Raw genomic sequence first — 19,852 nt, 5'->3', positions numbered from 1 at the left:
TCCACATTTGGCCCTGAGATAACTTCCATTAAGTCAACCAAAGTAAACACTGCTCTGGAGCTGCGTGTTTCCAGATCATTGAAATGCTAAATGGAAGCACCTGGTGGGTGAATTGTTTAATGCAGGCATAATTGATGGGTGAGAGTGACACACGGCCAAGCCTCACTGTGCCCAAGCTGGCCGTTAGGCAGCTGGGGGGGGTGGCGGTGGGGTGTGGCTGAGGGCAGGTGTGCCTGTGTAGCCGACCTGCCTGGGGATTTATTTCTTCAGGTTGCCTAGTGACGTGATGCAGATGCTCATACTCCCATGGCACTCCCAGCCTCTCCAACTCCTCACAAGGGGCCACTGGGAAGACTATACGATGCTCTCAGAGTACAACACAAACCCACGAAGAGAAAAACAACAAACAGCCTCAGAAAGACTGGGTGTCACTGCTCTCAAAGGTAGGGGAGTCCTGCCTGTATGGACATAAGGTGCCAGTCCCCTTTGGTTCTGCTGCATAAAAATGTGTGGATTAAAACCCATGACCCAAAGCGCTGAATGCCTTCAGTCCCCACTGAGTTTCCTTCCCTGGCAAATGGCACACTGGCAGGGTGGCCCATGGCATCTTGCAGGATGTGACCCAAAGTGAGCATCTGATTAGGACCCATTACCTGAATGGTCCAGTCTGAGCAGATTAGCTCCAAATTAGGATCCAAACACTAAGGAAGTGATGGTAGCATTCCCTGAGAGAGTCAGTCTGATAAAGGTGCTGGTGCTTTCCTGGGATCATTTACTTTTTTAAAAAAATAACTAGCTCTTCATATAAAAATATGTAATTTATCCTGGAAGAAAGGAGCTCAGTTTTCTTCACCTGATGTGTTCTAACTCTTCTACTGTTTTACAGGTCATGGGAACCACTGCAGAATTCTGTGGCTCTAAATTAGAAGAGCAGTTCCTCCAAAGGGTTCTTGGAAGTGCCTGCTCTGCTCTGGAGAGCACTTTGAAATCTGAGCAGCTGGGAAGAACCCACCTTTGCAGCCTTGGTTCCCACCACTGAGGCACGGAAAAGCGCATGGTTTAACAACATGCTCACTCCTGCAGGTAGCTACCTACCTTCAGCTAGATGTCTTTGTGAGAAGTTCTGAAATACCTTCTTCAGATGCTTGAATTAGTTAAAAGCTACATATCAAGGTGAGCTGCCACCCAGAAGATGTACATTACAGTCCTGAAGTTTTCAGTCCTTTAATAAAGCTAGTTTAGATGGCAGGGTTACTTCTGTCCTGGTGGAACTGCTGCGGTATTCCAGGTCCAGCAGGGCAGCTGGATATTGCAGTGCATCTCATATTGATGGAATTTGGGTTCATGGGAAGATTACACAGAAACTGAACACGTGGGATTTGCTTGTACTGCCTCTAAGACTGCAATGGAGGGGTCCCAAACCTGCCTAATATATTAGGAGGCACTCCTAATATATTCTTCCACTGTTTGATCATCGCAAACATATCTATGACTTTTTCTGAGCCATAAAACACAGCTGCAATTAATTTTCCAGCCAAGGTGCTTGGAGAGTATAACACATATTTTTTTACTTTCTTGCACTAAAGTTGTCTCAAGCAAGTTAAAAACATTGGAAGGAGTAGCTGATTTCTGTCACTTAAAGATGAATCTCAAATTGACCGTCCAGAAGCACATTGTATGCAAATTCCTAACACACATAGCCTAACTTTCTGCACTATTTTCTTTTGCAAAAAATAATTTATTTGCAAAATATATATAAGCAGTATTAGCACTTTGAAAAACATACGGAAATGAGCTTTTATTTGCAAATTAAACACTATGAGTGTTAGTCAGTAAAATATTGGCTAGTACTCACATGTAATTAAAGTATACAGACTTTAGAAGAAAGAGCGTGTTTATTTTATGGGAAGAAAACAGACCTTGTAAAACATCTTTTAAGAGAAAGTTGTTTTTCTTAGATGCGAAAATGAATATAGGAATCTGCTGTCAACCATAAACAGCAGATTATAAAGGCATCAGATTGATTCAGATACCAAACCCTAAAATGTGATCCTGGGAGCCCTGTTTAGTAGCTACTTAAGTTTAGACTCTGAGGACCTCTTAGATGTTCTTATTCTGAAATTTTTCATAAGCTCAGAATTAAACTTTTGCATGAAAATGAGTTATACTTCACCTGGGAGGTGTTCTGCTAAAGGAAAAATCAGAAAAAATACATTTACTGAAGATACCTGAGTTGTAATAGACAGTTTCCTTTCTGAGGTTGTATCTACTCCTAAAATAAGTTTTAAAAAGTATTTGGCTGTTACAATGTCTGTCTTTGCATGACACTTTTCCATTCGAACCTGTATGCAAACATAAGCTTGCAAATGCAAATTTCAAAGATGTTTTTAATGCTATATGTTGATAATGTCATGGGATGCTCATTTATTCCAGAAGCATTTCCAGTCAAAAAGAACATGCAGATGTTTTCATTCTAACTCATCTTTATTAAGGTGAATAATTTGTATATTACAGTTGGGAGAAGAAAAGTAGATTGTAACATGATACCAAAACAAGTGGGTTTTAATATCTCAGGCGGTGTTCATTTCTGCATGAGGTGCCTGCACACATCTCTTATAGACCTACTGAAGCATTGTATGCATTTGTACTTCCTGGATTTGTTCTCCTCGTGCTTTATCTAAAGCCTGATGAGTTCAGTGTCCATTCTGACTCTGGATAAGGTTCTTTTTTCTTTTCATTGTCTTTGCCTAATCCTTAAATTTTGAGAAGCAGCGTACCCTTTCTCACCAGTTTCCCCCAGCTGAGCAGGTGCTGAAATGTTTGACTCCTGTAACTGCTGCTGTTGTTTCTGTTAATTAGGCCAAAGCAAAATCTATTCCTTTTTTTTTTTAACAGGAATGGGGCAGAATGATACATTTGTCCTCAAGGGATATGTCCATTTTCTATGCATGAATGAACTATCCAAAGCTTTGCCTAGCACATGTGTCAAACACATTTGTCTCATTTAGTAGAATAATTAAATCACAGCAACTTGTATTGTAGAAATAACAAAATTTTTTTCTAGATTAACTAATTTCTTTTCTGGGAGGAAAAGGTGACAAAAATCTTACATATAGAAGTTCTTAAACACGGAAGAAAGTAAGCATATCTTATGATTCAGAAATTGGTTTATTTATGTTTTATTTAGAGGAAAAACCTTGTTGACATCAAAGCCTTTGGATATCTACTGGACACTGAACTTGAGATTTCCTTGAAGATACTGACTACATGTGTAAGTTCAAATATTAATCAAATTCCTATTTCAATCAGTTTTTAATTTCAGCACCCAAAGCTGCATAAATGTATTCATGAAAGTGCTATAAGGAACTACAAGGAACAGAAATATTTGCAGGGTCAAGCCATTAGGTTATACAGTATTTTGGCCTATGACAATTTGAAAATATAGTACTTTACTTTTGGAAAGCATTGAAAATATCATTGTGCATTTATCAAGCTTTCATTTTTTAAAAAAATCTTCAATAGTGGGTTTTTTTATCATGTTGTTATCTGTGGCATTTCCATTGTGAAATGCAGTCTTTGCTGATAAATAGGCACTCACAATTCCGACACATTTTACTGTCAGTGGAGAAACCTAAGAGCAGAGTCTGCTTCCCCTAATATTTTAACTGCTTGATGTTAGTGATTGTTGCAGTATTCTGCTGGGTCAATTTTGATTAGAGTATGACATCTGGGAGAAAAAAGGTAAGAGTCCCCAGAAAAGTTAGATGCAAATAATAATGTCATCACATCAAATTCATATTCCTTTACAAGTCTGAGATGTTAGCAGTAAAGAAGTGTGAGGTTGTCTGCTGATTTAATTCTGCTAGTGCTAGAAAAATAGATATATGTAAGTTTGCAAATTTGTAGGTAGCAGGGAGATTTTTATTTTAATGCCACTTCAGGGAATAGTTATATATAAGCACCGCATGATGCATTCATATTTTCTGCTGAAACTCAGATTGCTGACATCAGTAGTTGTTGGAATTGAAACTTATATAGTAAAACCTGCACTGCAACAGTCCAAAAGCACTGCAGCAGTGAGAAGGAGGGATGCAGTCAGGAAAATATGAAGCACTCAGTCAGATGCCCCTAGAAGCAGTGAAAAGAATTCCACTGATCAGGAGTGCTGGATCAGGGACTGAGGAAAAGATATTGGGATAAGGAGAAGAGAGTAAGAAGAGAGAGAGCAAATGTCAAACTACTAGGATAAGGGTGCGGGCTCAGACCCTTCCCTGTCCCCAGTGGCTTACCTCTGTGTGTGTTGGCATGTGATTAAGAGAGCATTTTTTTTATTCAGGTTTATAAATATTGGTTGCTTTTTACATGTTTGAATACAGACAAGGAGTTTTGCATTTTGGATATAATCTTCATTATATTCACTGCAAATGCAGATGCCTGTATTTTGATTCCATTTTTCCATTCTTGCTTTAGAATAAAATTAGCAAGGTCTCATTTTTTGGCTTGTGGTTATAGTAAGTAAGTGACAGGTACCTATCGGTCTATCAATGAACATTAAAAAAAGGAAAAAGGCTGGATTCTGAGCCCAGGTTGGGGATAGCTGCTGAGCAGGATTGGTTCTTTTCTCTGTAGGGGAGACAGGCTAGTAAAGAATCTAATTTTGGGAGCTGTGCAAATTATTTATGTCCTCAAGCATATTTTATGCAGTTGCTGAAGTAGATGACTCAGTTTAAAGTCTGCTTGGAGACAGGGGTTTAATGTAGATGGCTCTTTGCTTCCTTAGGCAGCCTGTGTTCCTACCTGCTCCTGCGCAGGGGAGAGCTGTGAGGGGGTCTGTGGTGTGTCTGCATCTGAGAGGCTGCGGGAGACTGGAGTAACATACATACATGCAAGGCAGCTGGAGAGCTAGTATCACGTCTTGATGTTTCCACGTGAATTGAGCCCAAGAAAGGTTTGATGTGGTAGAAACTGAAGAAAACTTACTATTTCTTAAAGATTTAAGAACACCAAAATTCTTGAGCTGATGCACGGGAGAGTTAATACGTAGTTTGGACACTGGCAGCATAGCCTTAATTTTTGCTGGATGTTGTGTAGCATGTGCTGTATTCTCGGAGGAGTTGAAAGAGCAGCCGCTACAGAACATCCTTAAGCCCATAATAAAAAATTTGAGAAATGGAGCTGTAACTGTCCCATGGTATTTTAAAAACAAACTGTGAAAAGAAGCCTCAGGAAAATATTAGTTTTCTCAAAAAAAACCTGAAGTACAGAAAAAAAATTTCCGGTAATGGTAATATTTTGATGCAATGTGTGAGGTATTCATTTTTCTAAAGAAAAGTCAGAATAATTTGTGAAAGTTTTTTTCCCAGCTCTGGCAATAAAAAGGACATCTCTCAGATCTTCATTAAAAAGTAAGCTGATCAAAATGGTTTACATATTATATGCCTTTGTTTAAAAAAAACTCGATTGTATTTCTGTCTGTAATGGATATTTATCTTTCTCTGTAATTGCCTGGCATTCTGGTTTCAATTTGACTCTGGCTTTGTAGAACACGCAGTTGATAAAACATAAAAAGAGGGAGTTTGACTTGAAAATAATAGTGAGTTCTCCGTTCACTGGAAGTTGTATGCTCACCAGACATTTGAGAAAATGCTTCGTTGTCTTTTTGGTTTACTGGGTTTCACTACATATTTCAGCGCTAATTGCAATAACCAAACCCTTAACTTTGTTTTGAGATCAGAGGGACCTCGAGGATGCTTTGAAGAGCTCACGACCAGCTGAGAGACAGGGAAGAGCCATGCTGCCAATGTTTTCAAAATACAACCACACGCTGCATTTTTTCTAAATGTTGTAGACACTGCAGCAAGGGTGCCTACTGGGGATGATCATCTGAGGATAAGTTGAGCCTTCATCTTTATTAATACAGTTATTAATACAGAATGATTGCAATTACTTTTTCTGAAAAGGTTTTATTTGGTTAATGAAATCCAGGAATAGGGTTCGCTAACAATGCCCTAGGGCTACTTTGAAATTTTAGTTGTGCCTCAAATGCATTATTCTTAAAGAAAAAAGATCTCCATGTATATTTTTTTATATATTTGGTGTAAATGAAGCACCTACTGAATAAATTGCAGCTGTTATTTTCTTAATATGATTAGGATTCCTTCCATTAAAAAAGCTGATTTCTAATAAATGGACCCTCTGAGAAAAAATATTAAAGGACACATTGTCAAAATATGAAATGCTCTATTTTTCAATCATGCTGTTTAACTAAATAACAAACTGAAAAGGGTTGCTTCGTCAAAAGGGGAACAAAAAGCACCATCAGAAGCTTCAGTGCGGTATTTACCAAAACTGATATTCAAACTACTGAACTGTTAGACAAAGGATGCCATGAGAGGCCACACCACTGTCATCTTGTAGCAGAATAAACTCACCTAGAAGCACCAGCTACAAGGGGCGCAGAAGAAAGCCTGCTTATTCTGTGTACTGGGTCTATGAATGAATTTAGTATTTAGGTACTCAACATACATAGCAAAGACACTGCTGAATCTAGGCATCCTGGATGATATGAATACATGGGGCTAGAGCTAGAACATTAAGGATCACCTAAATAGGAAGTTTGTGTGGGATATCTTTATTTGCAGTCAAGCAGTGTTTGGATGTCCAGGAGGGATGGGAGCAAAACAGAATAGAAAATTTTCTGATTAGTAATATGCTTATAGAAAGATAAAGTCTTAAAATCAGAGTCTTACAGTCTGAGGTCTTCTTTTGGTAACACCTCTTGTGAAAGGTGAGGGCAAGAGGCTGAGAAGTAACAGAACAAGGAGCATCTGCTCCAAGGCAGGAGTTACACAATGCAAATCCTGTAATCTCTGCTCAGGCTGGCATGCTGGAAACAAGCAGAATAATAACACTTTTTATCACAAAAAGGATAATGTGATAACTGAGAGACTGCATATATTGAAGACTAAACAAAGCTCAGATACTAAGTTAATAATAATAATTTTAAATTGCCCCAAAATTACAATGGCATCATTTGGCAAACTGGTGAGGTGACTGAGGGAGTGGCAGTAACAGAACACGCTCCCAGTGACCAGTCCATACAGATAAAAATAAATCTAAGGCTAGAATTAGGCATTTTATTTATTAAAGTGTAAACATCTGTGGTTAGCCTAAAATAATCTGAGTGGCTCCTTTCAAACTTCTTTATCTTGAACTGTATGGTCCTGCCTTCACTGACCATTCGGCATGGATATATTTGGGGTTAGATTGTTTTTTTGTTACAGAGGTGGTCTGGTTTCAGCTGGGGTAGAGTTAAATTTTTTCTTAGTAACTGGTGCGGTGCTGTGGTTTGGATGTGGTGTGAGAATAATGTTGATAACATTACATTTTGTTTTTCAGAGAACCTATGGTCCTGAAAGCGAAAATGAAGACTTGATCCAGAAGGAAGAACTGAAATTTAAAGACAAAGAAGTTCTCTGAGAAATGAGCCCACTGTGAAATGATTGCTATTTCTTGTTAGTATAGCAATGATGCTAATTAACTCCATACAAAGTCCCAGCATACTTAAAACTCCCATGTCCACCTGGTAACACAAATATGAGCCCAGTCAAGATCCACTTTATTAGTGGTGTGACAAGCACCCTGCAAATGCAAGCACACAGCTTCCAGAGATGGGCTGCCCAGCCAGGCCTGTGCCTGCCGGAATGGCCAACATGCCTGTCACCTACCTTTATAGTATGTCTCTATGTGTATGTCCTGGTCACCTGAGGCTGTCCTTGCAGTCAAAAGGGAAACCCAGAAACTTTGATGGTGGGATATAGCCGGTTGCTGATGACCAGAGACATTACGTTTTGGAGTGCAAATTTTTCATAAAGGGAGTCCAGGATTCACTAAATTCACTTGGTTGGATGCAACCCATCACCCATGAGTGTTTAATTAGCCTTGGCTTTTACATACTGGTAGCAAAAAGTCATCTCTGTCTGAGAATACTGCCTGTCTATTTAGATAAAGAAGGAAAATAATAGTTTGGTTACTTCCAGGGTATCCAGAACTTCTGCTAAATAAACAAGACTTGGAAGTATTGTGATATTTATTTAAATCATGCTCTTCGTAGCCATTTTTTTCATCCAACATCTTCTGCTGGTATTGTCATGGAGACCATGGCTGTTAATGTCATGCAGTCCTATAATATACACAGAATGAGTATTGCATCTCATAATTCATAAAGCCAAGTTTATACAGTGTCACAATCCTCACCTCACAAAGCAGAATTATAGCTGTACCTTTGTTGACAGCTTTGAACTTTGGACATTTACTGGCTATGTTGCCGACAAAACTGAGCAAAAAGATTCAGTGCTTAAGGTTACTTATGCATGTTCAATATTCATTTGTTCAGTAGAGAAAAAAACAATCCACTTCAGTGGATTTGTTTTGGTTGTAATAAAGAATACAGTCCAAGTAATCTCAGCGCACAGAACAGCAATGTAATTGACAGCTACATAATCAGTGCAAAGTGTGCTCACTAGTATTGGTCAAATTCCTTTGGGAATTCGAACGTATAGCTTCTGCACAAAATCCTTTGGTGGTGACTCAGACTAAGACAGATGACTTTGAACTGGGAATGCACTGACAGGCCATTGGCTTGGCTCAGGCGCAGAACTGGTATTCTCAGGAAGGAGACAGTAAAAATGAATCTTAGACAAAAAACTTAAACCACTATAACTGCAGAAGTAAGACCTCATTTAGACATTCTAAGTCACACCACGTGTATGACAGGACTATTTCCTCTTCAGCGACATGGCTCTAACAGTAAACCACAGCTTCATTTCCTCTTTTACCTAAGACATAGACATCAGAGACAAAATCCAGCAAGTCCTTTTGCTACTCTGCCATAAAAAGAGAAGATCCAAATTTCCTAGGACAGGACTTACTGAAGACTTAGAGTACACAGCTTAAAATACTGTCCAGCCATCACACTAGTTTTATTCCTAGATACCTGATCTAGGTGAAGATGTCCCTGCTCATTGCAGGGGAGGGTTGGGCTGGGCTACATGGCCATTACAGATCCCTTCCAACCCAAACCATTCTGTGATTCTGTGGGTATCAGCTGTATGAAGCCATGCTTTAGAAAGGATGGAAAACAAACTCCTCTCTCCCTGGGGAATCCAGGTACATTACCTAGAATGTACCAGATAAACACAAATGAACCAGAAACACCCATTCACTGCCTTTAATCCGGCTTTTAAGTCACTCGCCTGAAATGTATTAAATATGAGCATTAAAAGGCATGAGGTGTGAAGAAAATGAGCAATGAGCATTCATATTTGTGGACATGTATATCATTACAAAAACACAGACAGGTGTTTCTTATATTCAAGCAATGTGATCAGCATTGTAAAAGACTCTACGCCAAACTACATAGGTTCTGTGGACAGAATGAACTGAAAATCTGAGGAGATAACAAAGACTATAAACATGAAAAAAAAACCAAACACCAAACCCACTGCTAATTAATTTCTGAAAAAGAGGTGCATATTCTAGGGATAAATAGATGCAATTATATTAACACTTCCCAGGCTCTTCTAAAACATTGTAACTACTTACAATATCAGAATTCCATTGCTATATTTCCAACTTGGCAGTCTTACAAACCTTGTGCAATAATTTCACCCAATATTTATCCTTTCCTAGTGATTCAGCTTGATTCAACCTCAGCCAAATATCGCTCTTACAATTCCTTTACTTACACACTGGAGCACGCTTTTGCACTCTGCAAACAAATTAGGAATACTCATACTCATTTTATGATTCAATTGCATAGGATTCTCAAACTGTTGTAGAGTGAAGTCCCAACCCTAATTGGGATTCTTTTATAGAAACATTAAGAACCAGTACACCAGCATTGCCAGCATCTTGGCTGGTACTGACATGTGAACTGTGATGGTTTTAACAGATCTCTGTCCCCTAAAGCCAGCTGAGGCCTTTTTGCATACGTTCACAAGTGGATGACTATCAATGAGAGTTATGAGTGCGCAACCATTTACATAGGCTTTAAAACCTAGCTATTTAATTTAGTTGCCTAAAGGTAGGGATATTTATTTTGGCTGAGTGATCTAGGGTTATGAAAAAGGAGATTAAGTAAGATCATATTGCCCATACAGTGTTATGACCACACTGAGAAAAATATACTCTGCTCAGCAACATCAGAGAGCATGTAAATTCATATGTGAATTGCTGTGTTTTATGGAGTGCAATCCAAGTAACTTACTGCGGTGTCAGAAAGATGCCTTTGGTGATAAGCGGGTCCGATAAAGTTAATTCTGTAAACAAATATTAAGTAAAAACTACTGTCAGAAAAACATGAAGTGCTCTTTCCCTCTCCTTCTCCTGGAAAGTCTGTCCTTTGGCAGGCAGCTACGCACACTGTGCAATTCATCTGGCTTGAAAGGACAGCTGATGTCACCTCCTGGCCAGCTGGCAAGGTGTTACTATTCGCTCAGGCGCCAGCACATTCCTCTGAGAGGGAATAAATCAGACAACTGGCACCTGTGACACTGATGTCCGTTCAGACATTTCTCTGTTCCTGTAATTTAAGCTGTAGTGGAAGGGCATAGTAAGGATCTCTCTCCTTTGTTGTAGCCCCTTGCCTGGAGAGCTTTTCCTTAAAGGCTGTGAAAACGGCACCTTGCAGCAACCTGGCATGGAAAGTCCATTCCTCCCATACATAAACAACCAGGACAAGAAACTCCTTCTCAGAAAAAAGGAGAAAAATGATGAATTCCTAGGGATTGACCTGACTGCACATGGGAGCCATGTCAAGCAATAGGCTTCATGTATATCATGTAGGCTGTGATATATTTTCTTCTTTCATTAGTGTATACTTGAAGCAGTGCCTATTTGAGAAGAGCCCTTCCTACCTTAACATATAATTAATAGCACAATGGGAAACAGGCCTGTCAGTATCAGTGATCTGGTACAAAATGCATTATCACTCCGTATTTCCTGACCTCTTCCAACTTTAATGCCCTCTGTAAAGATGCATTAGACTCGAGTGAAATAAATCCAAGTACACCTGACTCCCAGAGCCCTTCATATATTTCTAATACATAATAGCTAGAAGCTGGCAAATGAAAGACAGTGCCTGAGGCTTCTGAAGCTTGAACTAAGCCCAGTTTTTATCCCACTTATGTGAGAAATCCTAATAATTATCACGTACAGGTTGAAAAGATTTGTGCCAGACAAAAAACCCCACGAGAGTGCCTGACAGCTTCAACCAAAGACTGTGGCTTGAAATCACAACTACCTACCACCTTTTATACCAATAATTAAGTATTTTAGATTACATAAATTTTAATATGGATAAAATATATCAATAGTTACTTTAAGTTTTTAAGGGATCATTTTATTTCTACAGAGACATACACAATTCATAACATCTGGAATCTAAAGTAGTTCTATGTTTTTGACCAAAGTTCTAGCAGCTCCAAGGAATTTTCCCTGCACTTTTCTGTTAACCAGGCTAAATTACTGTGGTAATACAAGTGACTTATAGTGTAAACACTTGAACAAATGGCACTGTATCTTCTGACCCATGATATACACTCTTCTGATGCTATGCTTCTCCTCCTGTGCTTCTACTCTGCTGTAGATAGAAGGTATTTTCTTCCCAGTTATGCGCTAATGGAAAATGTAAACCCTCTTTAATTCCAATTGCCTCACATTTTCTCTAGGCTAAGAACATGCACAGGGTGGTTATAAAAGCTGTGCTGATGTGTGTGAGACACTGCCTTCTTCTAAGGGTCTAAGAAAAGGAACAGTTGTGGGAGCTTCTACTTATTGCAGACAATCACAGCCTGTAGCACTGGCTCAAAAATAGGCTTGTCCCCTGACACAGTGACCTTCTAAACATTACATTATGGTTACACACACTCTGGCCTAATGAATATTCAGTTATTCATCTTGGAGAGCCCCTGCTAAGGGTGCAGGACATTCAGATGTAAGACACCTGCATAAACCAGGGAAATTGAGCTGGAGCCCAAACACCCAGGCTGAGCAGGCGAGTCATTACAGTCCTGGTAAAAGAGGCACCACCAGCTCTGGGCTGCCTGCTGCATCTGACATTCTTAATGCATGACCCAATGCAAAAAAAATGTAGATAGCAGATATCAACGATAAATATGGACTACCTGCAGGTGGTCTAGCACAATTTGCATTTGTGGCTCATTAAAGGCGTAACATTGGTGTGCTAGGAACATTGTTCTAGCTACAAATCCAAAGTACAGCATTTTCAGGGCTGCTATGGGGAAAGTTATCTCCATCCCAGCCAGATCCAATATAACCACAAAGATATCAGACATTTCTGGGGCACTTGGAAGTGACCAGGTGACTCACAAAAGATCTTCCAGCATGCTTTGACCTTCTGGATTCCTGAGGTAGCCTTTTGTTTAAAAATGTCTTCCCTGACGGACTCAGAATTGCTGCCCAGGAACCCCGTGGCTCCTGCTTCATTAACAGTGACCCAACTCCAGCATACTAATGATGGAAATACCACAACACCTAAATGGACTTTTAAATCTTATTCTTTGCTTCTTTGATGATTTAAGGTCTTCCAGGTAAACCCAGAAACAGAGCTTTTGTTTCCTGAGAAATGGTTCTGGTGGAAATTTAAAGTAAACAGGTGAAAAGGTTTCATTTACGTTTCATTCACGTTTCACCATGACCTACAATGACAAGTTTATTTAGTCATTTTGCGTGTCTGACTTTCCCCCTCTATCAAAGCTCAATAGGTGATACCTAGAGGGACTAAAGGAACATTTTGGATTATATAGTCCTTTGTTCCTGTCAATCAGACCATCCACAAGCTCTGTCTTATTAAGACTGAGGATTGTTTTAGCCCATTCTGCAGTTTTAAGGCTTTGCCATTAAAATTTTAATAAATATTACCTTGAATTTATTCTTGAACAGTGTATATGTTTATCCCGTACTGGAATTGGTTAGAATGTGCAGCTCTTCTCCCTTGATGATATTTATACTCCTTTTCTCACTTCGCTCATTCTGCCTGTGTATTTTTAGGAAACAAATCAAAACTCCTCTCAGCTTTCTCTTTACTATGCTAAACAAGCCATGCTCTCATACTGTCCTCTCATGTGGCGGTCCTTCCACCATAATATTACTACTTGTAGCTGGTTTCTACTCTCATCTGATGAGGTTTTCTCTACCCTATTCTCATTTTTCAGTCACCACTTACCTGGATCATTAAGGCTCAGCTGATGAGCCACCGCATTCTGCACCGGCACTCTGCCACCCGCAGGGTGGGCTTGCCAAGGCAGGCTAAGGTTAGCAGGAGTTAACAATAATAGTCTCTGTTGTTGTAACATTTGCATTTCCTTTGAAAATCTATATTAAACATAAAGGAACATGGTACAGACACACTATAGACCAGAAGGTTCTCAGTTCAGTAACACGTACATAAGGGTCAGTCAGTAGGATTAGATTTACTAAGCACAGATAAAAGGCACAAATAGAAAAAACTGATGGGGTAAAGCTTTGTCTCCCCTTGGCAGCTTTCTCAACAATAATTTAAATTCTCACCTCGTGGGAAGAAATCTCCTCAACATAATTTTTTATTATTATTATTATTTTTATATATGTATGTATATATATGTAAGCCATTTTCCATCTGGTTTAGGTGCTGTGTGAAAGGAAGACTCCTGTCTCTTCTCTTAAGGTCCTTGAGTAAAATAATATGAATGATCTCCAGCCGTCTACCTTCCCTTAACATCGGGGTTGCAGAGAGGTGCACCGTGTTCTGCACTGTCCTAAAGACAACCCCTAGGCTGGTTTCAAGACCAAAACCATGTACCGTGCAGACAATGATCTCGCAAATTGAGCTTTATAAAAAAACCAGACACTTTCTCTGAAGTATACAAAACACACAGCTCTTAACATGTTGATGTATTCCTCCATGTAGAGTAGGCAGTCTATAGGTTTGCCAACTGTATGGATGGGCAAGGAGCTAGGAAAGAAAAGTCCAGAGGCTTCTCTTCAGACGGTATGTAGGTGCAGCAATTAAGTTTTGGCCACTTTTATTTTGTGATTTTCTTCTTTATCTGGCTCTGTTGCTGCTCAGCATTTCCTGAGAAGTAGCAGCAGCACATCACTCATATAATTCTTGGCTGTTTGCTTTCTGCCCACATGATCTGTAACTGTAACTGTGAAGTTGAACAATCCTGCTAAATTCCTTTCTGAAGGTTCTCAGCAAAGCTGTCAGCAGGACCAGAAGCTCTGGGATTTCTATGTACAACCTTAAAACTACATTGTATTTGGTTTATATTTAGTTTGTATTTAGCATCATATGAGTCAAAAACAACATTTAAACAAATAAACACTCAAAGTTTAAAATCTGAAAAAAAAAATGGATGCTCTTAGTCCTGTTGCTTGCCAAGGAAAATTTCTGAATTATCAACAGGAGTGTCAGGGACTTTTAAGCTCTGTGTTTGCTATATGAATACAGATTAATTGGTGCCTACAGGGTCTTCATGTAAACACTCACTAATCTGTTAAAAAAAGAAATATGAATGATCCTGCTCACTAATAGGAATTTCCTCAGGGACGTCAGTGAGAGTTGGATCAGGCAATAAATGCTTAGAAGTTCTCTGTTAAACAGCAACAGAGACTCCTTATTGTGGGGGGTGGTAGTTTTCTACCAGTAATATAGAGTAAATGGTTTGATAAAGTTTTGCTTTTCCCAGTAAACATCAAAAGATAATGAGACTGTGGGAGTTGGGGTTTTTTTGGGTTTTTTCTTTCCAGATTTTCAAATTACTATTTCTAGCCTCCTACTATGTGAAATGCTGGAAGATTTCACAAGATCTTTGCATGATCTTTCATCACTAAAATCCTTCCTTAGATCTTCAGATATTTATTTCTATGTGCCTGTGCAGAAACTACAAGTTTTACAAGACCTCTGCTTTAATATTCAACAATGAATTTTGACATTCTGAACAGAAGCAAGGTAGATCTCAAAATGATTGAGTAATTTCTACTTTCACATTTGTAGCTAAGATGTTGAAGTGTCATGGAGAAAAAGACCAGGACTATGATTCTGTGGTCTGCTATTTTTTCTTGGTTAAATAATGATTATTGCATGCCTAGGAGCTGTGCGAAATAAGTGAGGCCTTATTTTATTTTTTTCCTGAGATGGGTTTGAACAGCAAGCAGCAGTCTTTAACTCATTAAGCTGCAGTAACTACAAGTCTTGAGGACTGAGAGGGCCTTTGTGGTGTTCATGGAGTGAGTTCTCTTGGAACATGTTTCTGGACACATGGAGGCAAAGAAGCTCATTAGGAACAACATGAATTTACCAAGGTAAAACATGCCTGGGGAACCTGATTGCCTTCTACAATGAAATAACCAGATCTGTGGACGAGGGGACAGCAGTACATATCATTAAGCCGGACTTTAGCAAGGCTTTTGCCACCATCTTCTGCAGTGTACTTGTATTCAAGATAGGATGATGTGGGTCAAAAATTATAGGGCTCAGAGGAAAATGGATAATGGTTCTTTCTCTATCTGGATGCTGGTAAGAAGCAGGGTACTACAAGTGTCTAACCTAAGACAAACGCTATTTAACATCTTTATTAGCAACCTGAAGAAGGCAACGGAGTGCACTCTCAGCAAGTCTGCAGATGATGTCAAATTGCAGGGACTGGTGGGACATCAGCAGGCATGCTTGTGCACAGGGCTGCCATTTGGAGGGACCTGGACAGGCACCTAAGAAGGAAGAACTGCTTGCAGTGCTGCCAGCTAGAGACTGCTTGGCTAGAAGCAGCTCTGTGGAGAAGACCCTGGGGGTATTGGAAGCAAGCTGCACATGAGACACTGGTGCACTCTGACATCAGAGAAGGCCAAGAGCTTGGACTGTGTGAGCAGGAGCATGGCAGTAGAGCAAGGAAAGTGATTATTCTCCACTCATTAGACCCTATCTAGATACTGCATCCAGTTGGGATCCCCAAATCAAGAAATACATTAACAAACTGGAGCAAGTTCAGCAATGGGACAATGAGATGGCTGGAGCAACTGCCCTGTGAGGACATGCTGAGGGATGGGGCTTGTTCAGCCTGGAGACTGCTTCAGCCCTCCCATACCTACAACGCATTTAGCGTGAAGATGGAATCACCCTCTTCACAACAGACATACATTGAAACAAGAGGTGTACAGAAACTTTTTCTATGTGAAGACATTCAAACAGTGCTACAGATTGCCCAGAGAAGTTGTACAGTCTTGTCCTGGTTTCAGCTGGGACAGAGTTAATTTTCTTAGCAGCTGGTGCAGCACTGTGTTTTGGATTTGGTGTGAGAACAGTGTTGATAGCACACTGATGTTTCAGTTGTTGCTGGGTGATGTTTATAGTAAATCAAGGACCTTCCAGTTTCTTGGGCCCTGCCAGCGAGACGGCTGGAGGGGCACGGGAAATTGGGATGGGACACAGCCAGGACAGCTGACCCGAACTGGCCAAAGAGGTATTCCATACCATATGACATCATGCTGAGTATATAAACTGGGGGAAGAAGAAGGAAGGGGGGGACATTTGGCATTAGGCCGTTTGTCTCCCTGAGTAACCATTACGCGTGATGGAGCCCTGCTCTCCTGGGGATGGCTGAGCACCTGCCTGCCCATGGAAAGCGGTGAATGAATTCCTTGCTTTGCTTTGCTTGTATGCGTGGCTTTTGATTTACCTATTAAATTGTTCTTATCTCAACCCTTGATTTTTACATTCCTTTCCGTTTCTCTTCCCCATCCCCCTGGGTGAGGGGGAGTGAGTAAGTGGCTGTGTGGTACTTGGTTGCTGGCTGGTGTTAAGCCACGACAGGTCTCCATCCTTGGAGGTTTTCAAGACCTCAGAAGCTGAAGCTCTGAACAACCTCATCTGATCTCATAGCTGGCCCAGCTTTGAGGGGCTGAGGGTGGAAGGAGCTTGCTGGGACACAAGGAAGGACCTAGCAGCCAGGGACATCGCCCCTAGCCAGGAGCAAGGCAGGCAGGGGGACAGTCGGGGCAGCCCCAAGCACTGGGCACATCCCTGGGGATGTAGACGGGGTGAGCTGAGCCGGGATGTCAGCTCGTGGGCAGGGGCACAGAGCCACAGCCGGTTCCCAGTCACAGACACGGGGCAGTGCAGCGGGGCCTGGGCTGTAGCTCAGGCGGGGGCCAAAGGCAAGAGCCTCAGCTGAAAGCAGCCCCCTGGGCTGGATAGCTGCCGATGCTTCTCCCCATAGCCTGGGGGATGGGCTGCCCGCCGCAGGGTGCCTCTGCGCTGCCCCCAGCCCCTTCCCCAGGCCTGACCTCCTCCAGGCCTAAGGGTGCGCTCAGCACCCTCGCACAGGGGTGACTTCCAGTGCCCCCTTCCAACCTGAGTTATCCAGTGATCCCGCCACACACACACACACACACACACACGTAGATTTTAACATTGAAAAACAGTGGAGTTGTTCCTGTCTACCAATGAGCTCTTCAGTGCCTGTGCATGATGCACATTCATAGCAGGACAGGGAAAGAGCAGGGAGAGGAGACCAAGAAAGTTAAGACGACACCTTCCTTGCTGACAAATAAAAGGCTTTTAGAGAAGTATCAAGTTTTGAAAGAGAATACTGCTTCTGTGATACTTACAATATTAGTTGGTCATATGTCACAATGTCCCAGCAAAGGAGATAAGCATTGCCATATCTGTTTTGGGGGCAGGAGAATACAGATGCAGCAAACCTGTGAGGTGTGGATATATGAAGATGATATGGTGAGATAGGGCTGGAGCGCAAAGCCTCAGGCTAGAGGTAGGCAGCAAATGGGCCCTCAACTACTAATCCAGCCAAAATGTACAGCAAAATATTAGTCGTGCATCCTTTCTCTAGCAGCACCATATTGATACTACCAGGTTTTAAAGTATGTGCAGAATGTCTCCGCACCATGAACAAAAAATATTAAAATAAATAGCAAATTGCTTACTGACAGTTTTACTGTTAATATAATGTAACACAAATTTAAATGTCATTATGTAAGATTGGAAGCAATGGATAATTCAGAGAAGTTAATCCTGTCAACTGCACTCTGACAAAACAAGTCTGACTCATAAAATCACTGCGCTGACCCCAAATGAAATAAGGAAATTCGACCAGTGCATGGACAAAGAGAACAGTCGGTACTTGGCCTGCTCTGTTATATTTTCCTGTTTGCTGTGAGAGCAAGTTTAGGAAAAAACCTGCCTGCCTTTCGTTTAATCCATTTACTGGGGCAGGTCTGCACAAAGCTTTCAGTACCTGGACAGCTTTAATGTTTTTTGCCAGATTCAGTCTTTGCGGTGGCCTGGCTGGTTGGATATATTTAGCCCTGAACAGAGACTCTAAAAGGTAAATAATGATGTTATCTGACTCTGAGAGAACAGATTGTTTAAACTCCGTGGTGAACAGAGCATTATTCTGAGGCTCTTATATCAGCTAAGACATACTCAGAAAAGTCCATAGACACAGGTACCATTCAAATAAAACTATTTAGTGCCAAAAGGAGCAGGTTTGGCTCTCTATTGTACATGAAACAAGAATGGAGCAAAAAGAAGGGCTCATCTTTTGGGGTCTATGGAAATAAGACTGATCTCTATGACAGATTAGGGTAAGCATCTCTAATTTACATCCCACAACCTCACCTCCCAGAAAGGAACCCTGCCATAGGTAATACTGAAAACTCTAAGGCATGAGGCTAATCTTATAAATTATTTTTGATGCAACAGATTCAGGAATCTAAAATCTTTTGCAGGCTGTGCAGTGCTGAGAAACTCCTTTATGGGACAGTTTTGTTACTGCTAACTTTGCTTAACATCCGTTTTCAAAATATGAAGTTTCTAGAACATTTTACTCTCAAATTAAAAAAATAGACCTTTCAGAATTTTGAGGACATGGGACTGTATTCTCATCCAAATGTTAGAAGTTAAATTTGGCAAGTCTTTCCATTTTCAGTATAAAACATTGTATGATGAACTGGGCCTTTGAGATGTGCAGATTCCAGGTCTAAAGTGCACTTTATTCCCCAGCTTCTCCTGCTCGTATGACAGAAAACAGATGACAGAGGTCTATTTATAAGAGTACAGTGCTGTTTTGAGCTACACTCAAGGAGTCTTTGGATAGGAGTCTGTGGAGGTCCAGTGCTGACAGTGAAAAAGCAGATAAGTAAAGCAGATGTTGAAGGTGCTTGGGAAGAAAACTGGGGGGGAGAAGAAAGCAAAAAGCAGGAAGTAGTCTTTAAAAATAGACTAAAGAAAAAATACTTGAAATATAATGGAGAAGGCCAGACTGTCAGCAGATATTGTAGCACGTGAACAGGGCATTCTTGGAGTTTAGCCAGAATAACATCAACAGTTATGATAAGATGACTGAAATACAGCAAAGGAAAGACTTGACTTCTTCAAGTTAGTGGTGAGAACACTTTCACTAGAAGGGAAAAGACTTATCCACACAAGAAATGGCTAAAAAGATGGTTTTATATTTTATTCATACTTCTTCTATTTTAGGAAATGTGACCATGTATGTTCTGAGGGTGACCTGGAAAAAAGTGCTCAGTCTGCAGATACCATGGGACCATGGAAAAGTTCATATCCTACAGTAGTAAGTAAAGGCTCCTTTTCTAGTTTTCTGTGGTCTTTCTCTTTTGCATTCTTGCCTGTCCTAGCATTCAACCCATACAATGTTTCCATATTTTCAGTCCTCCAGAGTTTGTTTAGCCCCATCATCAAGGTTTTTGGAAATATTTCAGTCCTGGATTCATCACTTATATTCTTATATTATTAATTGCAATAGTAAGTAGCAGG

At 40.5% G+C, this 19,852-nt stretch overlaps 1 protein-coding gene across 1 annotated transcript in view; it reads left to right on the top strand.

Annotated features, from left to right (window-relative positions):
- The first annotated feature begins 550 nt into the window (after nt 1-550).
- LOC308065841 (uncharacterized protein) overlaps nt 551-19,852 on the top strand; it is a 64,437-nt gene continuing 45,135 nt past the window's right edge. Inside the window, exons 1-4 of the mRNA XM_080392362.1 lie at nt 551-3,094; nt 3,188-3,271; nt 5,735-5,893; nt 7,399-19,649. The gene's annotated coding sequence lies outside the window, so the exon portion shown is untranslated. The remainder of the gene's footprint in view (nt 3,095-3,187; nt 3,272-5,734; nt 5,894-7,398; nt 19,650-19,852) is intronic.

This window comes from Falco punctatus, assembly GCF_963210335.1.
Source record: "Falco punctatus genome assembly, chromosome: 6".
NCBI lineage: Eukaryota > Metazoa > Chordata > Aves > Falconiformes > Falconidae > Falco > Falco punctatus.
The sequence above is the reverse complement of the archived record's forward strand: the minus strand, read 5'-3'. Positions and strand labels throughout refer to the sequence as shown.